Genomic DNA, 15,174 nt, shown 5'->3' on the forward strand with positions numbered 1-15,174 from the left:
TATCCAAACCTCACAGTATCTGTAAGTTTCAATAAGATTGTCCCTCATCCTTTTAAACTCCAACAAGTATAGACCCAGAGTCCTCAACTGTTCCTCATACGACAAGCTCTTCATTCCAGGGATCATTCTTGTGAACCTCCTCTGGACCCTTTCCAAGGCCAGCACATCCTTCCTTAGATACGGGTCCAAAACTGCTCACAATACTCCAAATGGGTTCTGACCAGAGCTTTATACAGCCTCAGAAGTACATCCTTACTCATGTATTCTAGCTCTCTCAACATAAATGCTAATATTGCTTTTGCCTTCCTAACTGCCGACTGAACCTGCACATTAACCTTCAAGAGAATCGTGAACAAGAACTCCCAAGTTCCTTTTGCTTCTGATTTCCTCAGCATTTCCCCATTTAGAAAATAGTCTATGCCTCCATTCCTCCTTCCAAAGTGCATAACCTCACACTTTTCCACATTGTATTTTATCTACTTCATGGCCCACTCATGGTCCACGCCTGCCCAAATCCTTCTGGAGCCCTCATGCTTCCTCAATACTACCTGTCCGTCTACAGATCTTTGTATAATCTGAAGTGCTGTATTGTTTTTGATATGTGGTCACTGTTGTAATGTAGGAAACATGGCTGCCAGTTAGTGCACAGAAAGCTCTCACAAACAGCAACGTGATAATGACCAGATAATATGTTTTTGTGATGTTGACTGCTTAATCCATATTGACCAGGACATCAGGGATAATTCCCCTGCTCTTATACAATGTAGTGTCATGGGATTTTTACATTCACCTGAGAGGTGATCTGAAAGATGGTACCTCTGACAGTGCAGTATTTCATCAGTACTGAACTGGAGTGTTAGCCTCAGTGTTCAAGACTCTGGACAAAGAACAATGCTGCACAGGAAGAGGCTTCTGCACTCCAAGCCTGTACCGGTCATGAGACCACCCTTGGCCAAAACTCTCAGCACTTCCTCAGTGCTGTATCCCTCTATACTAATCCTATCCATGTATTTTTCGAGATGCCTTTTGAATGGCGTTAATGTATCTGCTTCCACAACCTCCCCTGGCAACGCGTTCCAAGCATTCACCACCTGTATAAAAAAAACCTGTGTCGCACATCTCCTCTAAACTTGGCCCCACTGACCTTAAACCTATGCTCCCTGGTGACTGACACCTCCACCCTGGGAAAGAGTCCCTGCCCATCTACCAATGCCTCTCATAATCTTGTGGACCTCTATCAGGTCACCCCTCAACCTTTCTTGTTCTAATGAAAACAATCCAAGTCTATTCAGCCTCTCCACATAGCTAACATACTTCAGACATGCAACATCCTGGTAAACCTCCTCTGCACCCTCTCCAAAGCCTGCACAAATGTTTCTGGTAGTGTGGCGACCAGAATTGTGGGTAATATTCCAAGTGCAGCATTACCGAAGTTCTATACAACTGTAGCATGACTTGCCAATTTTTATACTCTGGAGTGAGACTTGAACCCACAACGTTCTGACTCAGAGACGAGAGTGCAAACTAAAGGCTGACAATAACGTCTAATATTTCTGTTCTATTAGATTCAGTTTCTGAGGGGTTAAGACTATATATTTATGAGGTATTGAAATAACTTATATTATGTTGTTCGTGTTGTCCACGTTACTGAAATTGTTGTGATAATTTTTCTTGGGAAGGCTACTGACATTCAGTGGATGCATTGACATGTCTGTATGGTGATTAAATATATATGTACCATTACATGTTGACTTCAGAATTATTTAATCAGTCAAATCTTGCTGGGATGGGCTATCTTGCGATGTTCCCAATTAGACATTTTTTTCTCAACCTCCAGCTCAAAAATATTTGTGCCATAACTTGCTGGAAGCGCAAGCTGATATCAGCGCAATGCGGGCAATAGAGCATCTGGGACCTTAATGAGCAGTGGGATCAATAGTGTAACACCTGAATGGGAATGATGGAATAAGAAAGAAATAGAAGAACAATGGAAAAGGAGACTGAATTAGAGTCAAGTCAGATATAATAAGAGAAATAAAGACAGAAAGAGATACTGGATTATCAGACAGAGAGAGAGAAAAGAGAGTAAGACAAAAAGTTGCATGCTGAAATGATACTGAGCATTTCAGATTGTTCCCATTCTGGGCCATAGTGGTTGATTTACATTATATTAACAATTATCACTTTGTTATTAAGGTTCCTGTACCCCAATGTGGCGAGTTTGTAAAGCAATTAATGTGCAATTCCAACAAGTTCTTAAAAATGGGTAGATTGAAACAATTACAGTCACCAGAGAAAGGGTTCTGAGAAAATTGTTTAAACTAAAAGCTTTAAGTCCCTAGGTCCTGATGGGATTCATCCTCGGGTCTCAAAAGGAAGCAGCGGATGAAATAGCAGATGCATTGGATGGGTCCATCAGATTGGAAAATAGTGATTCTGACTCCTCTGTTCAAGAAACAAGGGAGGCAGAAAGCAGGATTCTACTGACCGGTTATCTTAACATCTTTATTTTTTTTAAATTTAGAGTACCCAATTCTTTTTTTTCCAATTAAGGGGCAATTTAGCGTGGCCAATCCACCTACCCTGCACATCTTTTTGGATTGTGTGGGTGAGACCCACAGACAAGGGAGAATGTGCAAACTTCACATGGACAATGACCTAGGGTCAGGATCGAACCTGGGACCCTGGCGCCGAAAGGAAGCAGTACTAACGACTGTTCCACCGTGCTGCCCATCTTACCATCTACCATTGGAAATTTCTAGAATCTATTATTAAGGAGGCTATAGCAGGGCACTTAAAAGAGCTCAATGCAGCCAGGCAGAGTCAGTATGGTTTTGTGGAAGGGATATCATGTTTGACTAATTTACTGGAGTTCTTTGAAGAAGTAGCAAGCAACATGAATGGAGGGGAACCTGTAGATGTGTTCTACTTTGATTTCCAGAAGGTATTTAACAAAGTTTCACATGTTATGGGCCAGGGCTTAGAAACTCCAAAGTTTGTTATGAAGCTCACCTGACCTATAACCTTTCTGTTGAATTTGGCTCGAATGAGCACAAGAGCCTTCACTTATGGTGTGATTCATCAGAATTCCAGTACCTTCCTACTTGTGACAATAAAAGGTTATTATTATAATGAATATATATAAAACACTTAACAAGAATTTGTTATCAGCTACAAACATGAAAAAACACAAAAGCTACAGTAATCGATGCATATACCTCTTAATGAATCCCCCTTAGCTGTTCCAATTCAACAAAAAATCCAATAAAACCAAAACCCCTTTCAAGGGCATGGCCAGCAGACTGTAATCTCACTTGAATGGGACTAGTCCTTTCCCAGATTCTGATCCCATTTCCAACCAGCAGATCAAAACTCCTTCAGGAAAGCAACACCAGCTTTAAGGTTACCAAGGCAGTTTGCCACACCCAATGTGCTTTCAGTTCACCAGAACAGCTTTAAAATAAAACAGAGAAAACTTCCTGCAGCTTAACACAGTGCTTTCCAACACTGCTTCTTTTTCTGCAGTCCAAACAAAAACATAAAAAATTAAATCAATAAACTAATCCCCCTCTCACCTGACAGCCACAGCCCAGCTCCATCCACAAATGACATCACTGAGGTTGTGTTACAAGCCATGTGATAAAACAAACCCTTCTTAAAGGAACATGACACCTGCCCCAAAGAAAAGAAACCCCAACAACTTCAAAGATAAAGAACAAAGAAAAGTACAGCACAGGAACAGGCCCTTCGGCCCTCCAAGCCTGTGCCGAGGTTTCATTTTTCAAACTTTTCATTTACACATTACTAACACTTTAAAATAAACATACATACATTTTATAAAATCAAAAGTCAAACATTTACAGTAACATAGTCCATTTCAGTTCTTTGTCTTCCACCATCGAACCGTCTCTTTATCACATTTGTGACAAAACATCAGCTATCACATTTTACAGTCCTGCCACATGTATAAGTTTGAAATTAACTGACATGTTTGTTCTTGAATTTCTCCAAAAACATCTACGGATTATGATCAGTATGTATAATTGTTTCAGATGAATTGTTGGCAACATAAATGTTTAAAAGTTGCAAAGCCAGCATCAAAGTCAAAGTCTCCTTTTCAATTGTCGAATACCTCCTCTGGTGATCATTTAATTTTTTGGAAAAATACCCGATAGGCCGCTCTATTTCTTTGTCGTCTTCTTGCAAGAGCACGGCACCTACTCTACATCACTCGCATTGATAGCCACCTTGAATGGTTTTCTGGAATTTGGGGTGGCCAACACAGGAGCACTGGTTAACACAACCTTCAGGCCATCAAATGTGTTGACACTCCGTCGTCCACTGAAATTTCCTACGCTTCTTCAGCAAGGTCCGTCAGTGGAGCAACCATGCTACTAAAATTCGGCACAGACTTACAGTAAAAACTACTCAGGCCAAGAAATCTCATTATTTTCCTTTGTGTCGAGGGTATTGGGAACTCCCCAAAAACTTTTGTTTTCAAATCCCGTGGGACCCTTTGTCCATGTCCAATTGCATGGCCAAGGAATGTGACTTGGGCTTTTACAAACTCACTTTGTCTCGTTTTACCACCAACCCCACCTCCTGAAGTCGATCGAATAACTCCATCAGATGCTTCAAATGTTCTTTCCATGTCTGACTAAAAGTCACCAGATCATCTATGTACACCGCACAATTGTGTAATCCTGAAATTACTTTGTTAGTTAACCGTTGAAATGTGGCTGGGACATTTTATCATGCCAAATGGCATAACTTTGAATTGATATACAGTATTTGGAGTCACAAAAGCTGAAATCTCCTTTGCCCTTTCGGATAAAGGTACCTGCCAGTAACCTTTGAGTAAATCCAGTTTGGAGATAAAAGTTGATTGTCCCACCTTCTCAATGCAGTCCTCCAGATGTGGGATAGGATAAGAGTCTGTTTTTGAAACTGCATATAGTCTATAGTCCACACACAATCGTTGGGTACCGCCCGAATTCAGTATCATCACTATGGGATGGCTCTACTCGCTGCAACCCACTTCAATTGCCATTTTCAAACATACTTTCAATTTCCTTTTAACCCTGTGGCAATTTTAGAGGGTTAAGTCTATATGGGTGTTGTTTAATTGGAACCTTTAGAACCTTGCTTTTAAAGCTTCACCAACCACTGGTAACAATATTAAAACTTTATCTCTACTGGCAAAACTACAAACTTTTGCTTTCTGGGGCAGCATGGTGTTAGCTCTGTGGGTTAGCCCTGCAGCTTCACGGCGCCGAGGTCCCAGGTACGATCCCGGCTCTGGGTCACTGTCCGTGTGGAGTTTCCACATACTCCCCGTGTTTGCGTGAGTTTCCCATAACCCAAAGATGTGCAGGCGAGGTGGATTGGCCACGCTAAACTGCCCCTTATTTGGAAAAAATTAATTGGGTACTCTAAATTTGTAAAAAAAACTTTTGCTTTCTTGTCGGTTTCCTGTTTCATCACATGCTGTGCAACTTTTAAATGTTGTCTAGCTAATTCACCTGCTCTATTTAATCATTCACTAAAATTTGACACGTAATCCAATAATGTAAGTTCCGACTGTTCACTCACCAATTTCTTCTGAAACTATTGAAGTGGTCCTCTTACCTCATGACCAAAAATCAGTTCAAAGGGACTGAATTTGGTTGACTCATTAAATACATCTCTAATGGCAAACAGTATGAATGGAAGTCTTTTATCCCAATCCTCTGGATAATCTTGACAATAAGCCCTCAACATTGTCTTTAACGTTTGATGAAACTGTTCTAACGCTCCCTAAGATTCTGGATGGTATGCAGTTGATTTAAATTGTTACACTCCTAAGTTATCCATAACCTCCTTGAATAACTTTGAGGTAAAATTTGATCCTTGATCCGATTGTATTTCTGTGGGGAGTCCATAACTAGTAAAAACATTTAAGTAACTCCTCCACAAACATTTTAGCTGTAATATTGCGGAATGGAATAGCCTCTGGAAACCTAGTAGACACACCCATTATAGTCAAAAGATTTGATTCCCACTTTTTATTTTAGGAAGCAGTCCTACGCAATCAATTAAGACCCTTGTAAAAGGTTCCTCAAATGCTGGAATCGGTATTAAGGGGGCTGGTTTTATCACTGCTTAAGGTTTCCCTATCACTTGACATGTGTGACATGATCAACAAAATTTAACTACATCTTTATGTAGTCCAGACCAATAAAATTGTTTTTGTATTTTAGCTTGAGTTTTCCTTACTCCCAAATGACTTCTGTGGCCATCTAAAATGGCCGCCCGCAAAGGAAAAATGGGAATTGTGGTCAAGTTCAGACACAGACAGTAGACAGCCCCTGTGTTGTGCAAAGGAAAACCAGACCGAACTGAAACTTGCACCTGTTAAAGATCAATCACCGATTTTCCCAGGACAATAGACTCAAATTAAGGAATAACAACAATAGCAGACTCACTGGTGCCACCTCCCCTTATCTGGAAAGGCCTATGTACTTGGAACAATAGCAACCAGGACCTGCCCAGCCATCGAGGTACCTGCCCCTAATTGGCCAGTATCGATTAGAGTGAGTGATCGAGACCCTATCGATCCATTGGATCCGGAGTTAACCCCGCCCAAAAGGGCACGATAGAGGAAAAGGATGAGGCCCTGTACACTAGGGATCGATCTCTTTTGGGATCGACCTGTGCCCACACCAATCGCAGCATAACGACCAGCCAAGTTCAAGACCCGCGATCGCTACCTCAGAGAGATGAGCCACAGCCGTGACGAACCTGACGGCTTCCAGCTGACACTTGTGAGGACTCAGATAAAGGCCTCATCCACCTGCACAGAGTCAGTCATCCAGAAGTAAAGTAAAGGTCATCTGAATTGACAGGTGCATTTTAATGCATAGCCGCGTGTATCATTGAACATTGAGATAAGTCTTGTGTTTAATAATAAACTGTCTTTTGAAATAACATACTGGTTGTGTGGTCATTTGGTCAATACAAGAAACATACTCGTTGCTTGTGGTTTGTTAATAAAAATAGCAACACTTCCTACTGGTGCCTCATGTGCTACTTGTAACACCTCCTTTCTATACCCTACCGTCAATACCAGTTGATGAACTTCTGCCCATCTACGACTCTATAACTCTATGACTTTTCAGCCGCCTGCATGTTTAAAGGTCTCCATTTTCTCATTAAGACGTCTTTTTTAAGGTAATAGCATTCTGTTCTACACTCAGATTCTTCTTCCGTGTATGCTTTCTAATATATCCATTTTATTTCTATATCCTTCTGTTGCAATTCTGCCAACTTTCCCGAACTAAACATATCCACCTCATCCCCCACCCATTCTTGTTCTTTTCCAACCACCTAATCAAAAATCGTTTCTGATATTTGAACTTCAACTTTATTTTCACTCTTTGATTTCTCCTCTTGTCTTAACCTGTGACTTTGCAACCTTGTTACGACACATTCAGGAAAAATCCTAGGATATTCATCCGTCAACAATTCAGTTGTTTGATTTTCCACTGGATTATCAACCACAGAAGGCATCACTCACACCTGTGATCCAGCTATATCATTACCCAAGATAAACGTATTCCTGGACAAGATAATTTATCTATTACTCCTACTACCACTTCACCACTCTTCACTGGACTCTCCAACTTCACCTTATAAAACGGATCACTACTCTTCTCACTCTGCATTCCAAACATTACCACCTTTTCTGGCAATATTTCTCCCAACCCACATAACTCCTCATCTCTTACCATCAAAGATTGACTTGCTCCTATGTCTCTAAAAAATTTGACTTCTTTATCGACTCCTCCTGGTGCACAAGTAAACTTTACCGACACAAATAAATTATTTCAAGAGATCGAGCACCTTCGTATCAATCACCTCTTGATCAAGCTGTAAATTCTTTTGCATTTCCTTCGCTTCAATTGGGCTTTCCTTTACCACTTTAACAAACCCCCACTGGCTTATCGTGTTTTACCACATCAGCCTTCCCAGTGCTTTCCTTAAACCCCCAACACTGTGACTTTACATGGCCTAGCTTATTGTAGTAAAAACATCTGAAACTTTTCATTTCTCTTCCACTCTCCTGGATTTCTTTTTTAATCTGAGGTTCACTACGCTTATATCTCCCATCAGATCCCGCTTTACCTTTACCACTTGAGTATTTCTCTTTCCCCCAGTTTCTATCCCTCACAGGCTGAAACTGATGTCGGATACCAAACTTTGATTTATGAACTAATTCAAAACAATCTGCCATTTCTGCTGCTAATTCAGTTTTAACCCTCTGCTCTTCCACATGAGTTCTCACTACGTCAGGAATTGAATTTTTAAACTCTTCCAAAATTATAATTTCTCTGGGAGCTTCATACATTTGGTCTATTTTCAAAGCCTTATCCACCCTATCAAATGACTCTGTTTGATCCTTTTAAACTCTATGTACATTTGATCAGGTTCTTTCCTTAAATTTCTAAACCTTTGTCTAGCAGCATCAGGCACTAGTTCATATGCACCTAAAATTGATTTTTTTCACCTCTTCATACTTCCCAGATACCTCCTCTGATAGTGATGCAAACACTTCACTAGCTCTCCATGCCAACATGTTCAAGCTGTTCATCTGTAATTGAATTCTTCCCCTTTCCAATGATTCTGACTGTGTCTCAGCAATTTTAAATGCTCAGCTACCGCCGCAATTACTTCTCCTTTCTGTACCGTCAGGCAATGTTGACATTTGCCAATTCTAAAAGCTTTGTTTTAAGGTACCGTTTGTAAGGTACCGTGCGTGACCTTCTATACCCCCAAAAACCTCTGAGCCTCTGAAAGAGTCATTCTCCCTATTTTAAACTTGAATACGCACCTGAAAGAAAACACAAATATGCTCACGCCTCCCCTTTGTTTTTGAATGCACGAATCCAACTCAATCACAAAATATGGACTTTAATCCCAACAAGGCCCCAATCTGTTATGGGTTTGGGCTTAGAAACTCCAAAGTGTATTATGAAGCTCACCTTTTTAAAAAATAAATTTAGTGTACCCAATTCATTTTTCCAATTAAGGGGCAATTTAACGTGTTCAATCCACCTACTTTGCACATCTTTGGATTGTGGGGGCAAAACCTACACAAACACAGGGAGAATGTGCAAACTCCACACGGACAGTGACCCAGAGCCGGGATCGAACCTGGGACCTGGGCGCCGGGAGGCAGCAGGGCTAACCCACTGCGCCACTGTGCTGCCCCCATGAAGCTCACCTGACCTATAACTTTTATGTTGAATTTGGCTAGGAAGAGCACAAGAGCCTTCACTGTAGGTGTGATTCATCAGAATTCTTAGGTGCCTTTATCAAAACAAAATTTATTATAAGAATGTAGTTAATAGATAGCATCACAAAGTCATAGATGTTTACGCGTGAAAACAGTCCCTTCAGCCCAGCTCGTCCATGCCGTCCAGTTTCTATCATTCAGCTAGTCCCACTTGCCCGCATTTGGCTCATATCCCTCTATACCCACCCTGCCCATGTGACTGTCTAACTGCTTTTTAAAAGACAAAATCATACCTGCCTCTACTCTCTGGCAGTCCATTCCAGATGATGTGTGAAGAAATTTCCCCTCTGGTCTCTTTGGTATCTCTCCCCTTAAACCTATGCCCTCTAGTTTAGACTCCTCTACCTTTGATGAAAGATGTTGACTATCTATCTTATCTATGCTCCTCATTATTTTATAGACTCTATAAGATCAACCCTAAGCCTCCTACACTCCAGGGGATAAAGTCCCAGCGCATCCAGCCTCTCCTTATAACTCAGACCATCAAGACCTGGTAGCATCCTCATAAATCTCTTCTGAACTCTTTCTAGTTTCACAATATCCTTCCTGTAATAGAACTGAACACAGTATTCCATGTGTGGTCTTACCAATGTCTTGTACAACTTCAAGAAGACGTCTCAACTCCTGTATTCAATATTCTGACCAATAAAACCTAACATGCTGAATGCCTTCTTCGCCACCCTGACAACATGTGACTCCACCTTCAAGGAGCTATGAACCTGTACTCCTAGATCTCTTTGTTCTTTAACTTTCCCCAACTCCCTCCCATTAACTGAGTAGCTCCTGCCCTGAGTTGACCAATCAAAATGCATCACCTCACATTTATTCAAATTAAACTCCATCTGTCATTCTTTGGCCCACTGGCCCAATTGGTCAAGATCCTGTTGCAATCTTATGTAACCTTCTTCACTATCCATGCCACCAAACGTCAATGATTTATATATAGAACAAATAACAGTCGACCCAGCACCAATTCCTGAGGCACATCGCTGGTCACAGGGGTCCAGTTTGAAAAACAACTCTCCACAACCACCATTTGCCTTTGGTCGCCAAGCCAATTTTGTATCCAATTGGCTACCTCACCCTGGATTCCGTGTGATTTAACCGTTTGCAACAACCTACCATGCGGTATCTTGTCAAAGGCCTTGCGAAGGTCCACAGACAATGTTGACCACACTGCCCTCATCTACCTTATTGGTTACCCCTTCAAAAAACTCAATCAAATTTGAGACATGACATTCCCCTTACAAAGCCATACTGACTTTCCCTAATTAGCCCTTTCCTGTCTAATTGCCTGTAGATCCTGTCCCTCAGAATACCTTCTAACAACTTCCCGACTACATAAGTAAGGCTCACCAGTTTGTAGTTCCCAGGCTTATCCCTACAGCCCTCCTTAAACAAGGGCACAACATTTGCTACCCTCCAATCTTCAGGCACCTCTCAGGTGGCTGTCGATGATTCAAATATCTCAGCTAGGGGGCTAACAATTTCCTCCCTAGCCGACCACAACATCCTTGGATACATTTCACCAGGTCGTCGGGATTTATCTATCTTGATCCGCTTTAATACCTCCAGCACCTGCTTCTCTGTAATATGTACACTCCTCAAGACATCACTTTTTACTTCCCCAATTTCCCTAACATTTGTGCCTTTCTCAACAGTAAATACTGATGAGAAAGATATGGAAAAGGATTTGAAAAGCCACTGAGTGAGAGGTCATGAAAAAACTGTCCCAGAGACAGGCTTTTGAAAAGGATTCGAAAGGAACTTGATTAACAGCAGAAAGTTGTTAAGTAAATACAATTATCATCTTTGCCTGTCTGTGTAAGTGAATCGAGAGCTGTATGTTCATTTGAAGTGATGTTTAATGGGAACTCGTGTGTTAAAGCTCAGAAACTACATGTAATCTGTTACTGTTAGGGTTGAAATTTTAACGTTTAAATATTGTTTTCCTTCTGTTTTAACAGAGTTTGCTTATAAAATAACCAAGCCCTATTTCTTATCTTATCACTCTTGGAACAAATCGATCTTTCTGCGCCTCCTAAAAAACTTTAAAATGTTATGATTTTGGTTGAGTTTCTTAGCCACTGTCGAGAGCTGACCAAGTATTCATAACACTAAGACAACCGGGGTACCTGCCAATGTCCCACAGACCATTACATACCTCCCATTCATGTCAATCAAAATCATAGTCGCCAGAAAATATACTTTCTTATGAATCAGGATTGCAACCAACTGGCCCTACTGTCAAATCCCGAATGAAATACTTGCCCAACCCAGCACTTCTGTAATCTTGTCTGAACCTTAATCCACAAACAGGTCTCCAAAAAACAGCACATCAGCCTTTAAAATCCTAAAATGTGCAAACACCTTAGATCTTTTTACTGGGTCATTTAACCCCCTCACATTCCAAATGACCAGCCGTATAGGGGGCTATCTATCTACTTCCCCCACCCCAGCATCAGCCATTACCAACGTGTGGGACAGTCCAGCAACTCAAGGAGAGCTGACACCATGTCCGCCCAAGGTGGCTGCCACATCCACCGTCAAAACAGAACAAAGAAAGGTTTAAAGTCACCATCAGAGACCTACCCTTCCCCAGCCTCCCACCAATACCACACCCAAATAACCCAGTAAACAAGGCAAACAAAGACGCCCACCCTCCCCCCTCGCCTTCCCAAACCCCAACCAACACAGTAATAAACCATCCAAGCTCATGCTAAAATTACTCCCCACAGCATAAGCTGTAGATACCCCCATTCCTCCACTCCCATTAACTAACTATTGAACTATTTAGTGAGAAGGATGGTCCCCGCACAGAGTAAAATAAATATAACAATAAAAACCCATAACACCAACAAGCACTCCCCCCCCCCCCCCCCCCCCCCCCTCCCTCAATTCCAACTTTAATAATTCCAGGAAAACAGAAAGATACATGAACAACACCCATCCCACAAACCCACAGTAAAAAAAAATCCGGTACAACGTTCCAAAACCGCCAAATAAACACCCCACCAAAACTCCAAAATTCAAACTCACACCCCCAGACATACAACAGACATAAATCAGGGTTATCACGATCCCAGTCCATGCTTCCGCACAAACGCCTCAACCTTCTCCGGAATTTCAAATTTGTAATCTTGAGTCATAAGTCACTTGGAGGCGCCCAAGGTCAACCACGCCAAATCAAAAACTTTGCTACGATACAAAGCTGCCTTGGCCTTGTTGAAAGCTGCCTATCTCCTGCCTCTTGATAGATCCTCACAACGTGGCTTTCCATCTGGAGCCCGATGCTCTTTGACCACCGCAGAACTTTTTCTTTCTCTTCAAAACTGTGAAAGCGCATGCTGATCGCATGCGGTGGCTCACCAGCCCTGGGTTTCTGCCTCAAAGAGTTGTGGGCCTGGTACATCTCAAGAGGGGTTGCCATTTTCCCTTCCCTCACCATCTTCCAAACCAATTGCGCCATAAACTTTGTCAGACTCGGGCCCTCCAAGCACTCTGGCAAACCAATCACCCTCAAATTCTGTCTTCTGAAACGATTTTCCAAATTGTTCACCCTGGCTCTTAATGCGCGCCGCCTCCACTTCCAGATAGGTGATACGGTCACTTTGCCTTGTCAGAGCCACTTCCACTTCTTTTACCTCCACGCCCTGAGCCTTTACCACGTCCTCCACTTTTGCAAATATCGCACAAATCCAGGACATCATCCCTTCATTCTCTCCTTCATGATCCTCTGAGACCTCTTGCCAAATTTCTGAAGCTCCTCCACCAGGATGCTTGTAAGCATCACCATGGTTAGTGGAGTGGCCACCAACGCTCCAGGGGCCTCCACCATTTTCCTCACAGACAGAGCTTTCGAGGCTTCAGAGTTCAACATCGTTTCCTTATTTTTCTGTTGTCTAGTCTTGTATTTATTGGGCATCCCTCTGTCGTGGGAGTCTTAAAACCATCGAACTAACCCAACTCCAGCCAAATCCCTTCCGAAAATCAGGCGGATAGATCTTAAATAAAAGTTCTCTGGAGGGAGCCACTTCGTGCACGACTGCTCTTCCGCATGTTGCCATCAGAAATCCAATCAATGGGTAATTCAATTGAAGTGTTTAAAATGATTAAACAAGTTGATAGAGTCATTAGAGACATTAGAGAGAAACTATCCCTCTGGTGGGAGAGTCCCGAACAAGGGTACACAGCGCTAAAATCAGAGCTGGGCTATTCAGTGATGTGTCAGCAAACACTTCTTCACAAAAAGGGGACAGGAAATCTGGAACGCTCTCCCCACAAAGTCTGTTGATGTTGGGGTTCAACTGAAAATTTCAAAACTGAGATTGATAGGTTTATTGTTAGACAAGGGGATTAAGGCTGATCTATATAGCCAATGCTGGTCTTTAGAGTTAAGATTTAGATCAGCTATTATCTAATTGAATGGTATCACAGGCTTAAGATATGACTCCAGTTCCCAGATTTCTTAAATTCCTCTCGATTGCCCTCTGCACTCTCATCTCCAACAATTGGTCAATGTCATCCTCTTCAACCTCCAGCTGAGTTTCCAACCCCATACCCTCGCCTTCACAAAGATCACCTACTTTGTCCTCTATAACATCGCCCATTTCCAACACCCCCACATTCGTCCATCTGCTGTTGAAATCCTCATCCATGATACTGAGTGAAGTGTTTGTCACACACCTCACACTAAAACATTGTTTCCTCAGTGTTGATGTGTCAGTGTTTCATGAGTATTCTGACTGTGTGAGCCTTAGTCACTCAACTCACTTATCTTCCCTGCTGTGTGAATGCGACGGTGATCCAACATGCCCCACAATTGTTCAAAGTCTTTATTACACACCTCACATGTGAATGTTTTCTTCTCCCCTGTATGAATGCGCCGGTGACTTACCAAGCCTGGGAATTGTGCAAAGCCCTTATTACACACCTCACACTTGAATGGTTTCTCCCCAGTGTGAAGGCGTTGGTGTTCACGGAGGGTTGATGACCGGGAGAATGATTTCTTACATACCTCACAGGTGAATGGTTTTTCCCCAGTGTGAATACGTTGGTGAATACGAAAGTGAGAAGAACGAGAGAATGATTTCTCACATACTCTGCATGTAAATGGTTTCTCTCCTGTGTGAGCGCTCTGGTGTTCCAGGAGCCTCGTAGATGTCGGAAAAGCTTTATCACAAACCTCACATTTGAAGGGATTCTCACCTGTGTGGATTGTCTGATGGACCAAGAGGCTTGATAACTGTGTGAAAGCTTTACCACACATCTTACAGGTGAATGGTTTTTCCCCTGTGTGGATGCGTTTATGTACACGAAGGGTCACGGACTGCGAGAATGATTTGTTGCACACATCACAGGTAAATGGTTTCTCCCCTGTGTGAGTGCGTTGGTGTACAAGGAAGTGAGATGAGCATGAAAATGATTTGTTGCACACCTCACACTTGAATGGTTTCTCTTCCATGAAGCTGTCCTTGTGATAACAGTTGTGTCAAAGAAGCACCTTGTGTGTCAGGAGATCTTAAGAACCAATGGAGCCCTCCTCACACCTGATGGTTCTTGCAAGAATGAGTCAGTGGTTCATTGAGGCTTGATGAATGAGTAAAACTCTCACCACTCTTGGAACCCACTCACACCTTTTTCCAGCTTCACCCTGACCGATCACCCACAGCCGAATCTTTGGAAAAGTTGATTCTAATAGAAGGTTCCACACCACTGACCAGTTTCAAATCTGATGATCTTTCAAAGACTCGACCAATTTCTAGATGATGGTTTCACTGTCCAACCTTCTCTGTGTTGAGCAGTGCTGTGAAGGGACTGGATGTCTTCCCACAGTTATG

At 42.2% G+C, this 15,174-nt stretch overlaps 1 pseudogene; it reads right to left on the reverse strand.

The window, feature by feature from the left end:
• The window catches only part of LOC119975579, a 173,578-nt pseudogene that overhangs the window by 13,285 nt on the left and 145,119 nt on the right, over window positions 1-15,174 (reverse strand).

This window comes from Scyliorhinus canicula, chromosome 13 (genome assembly GCF_902713615.1).
Source record: "Scyliorhinus canicula chromosome 13, sScyCan1.1, whole genome shotgun sequence".
Taxonomy (NCBI): domain Eukaryota; kingdom Metazoa; phylum Chordata; class Chondrichthyes; order Carcharhiniformes; family Scyliorhinidae; genus Scyliorhinus; species Scyliorhinus canicula.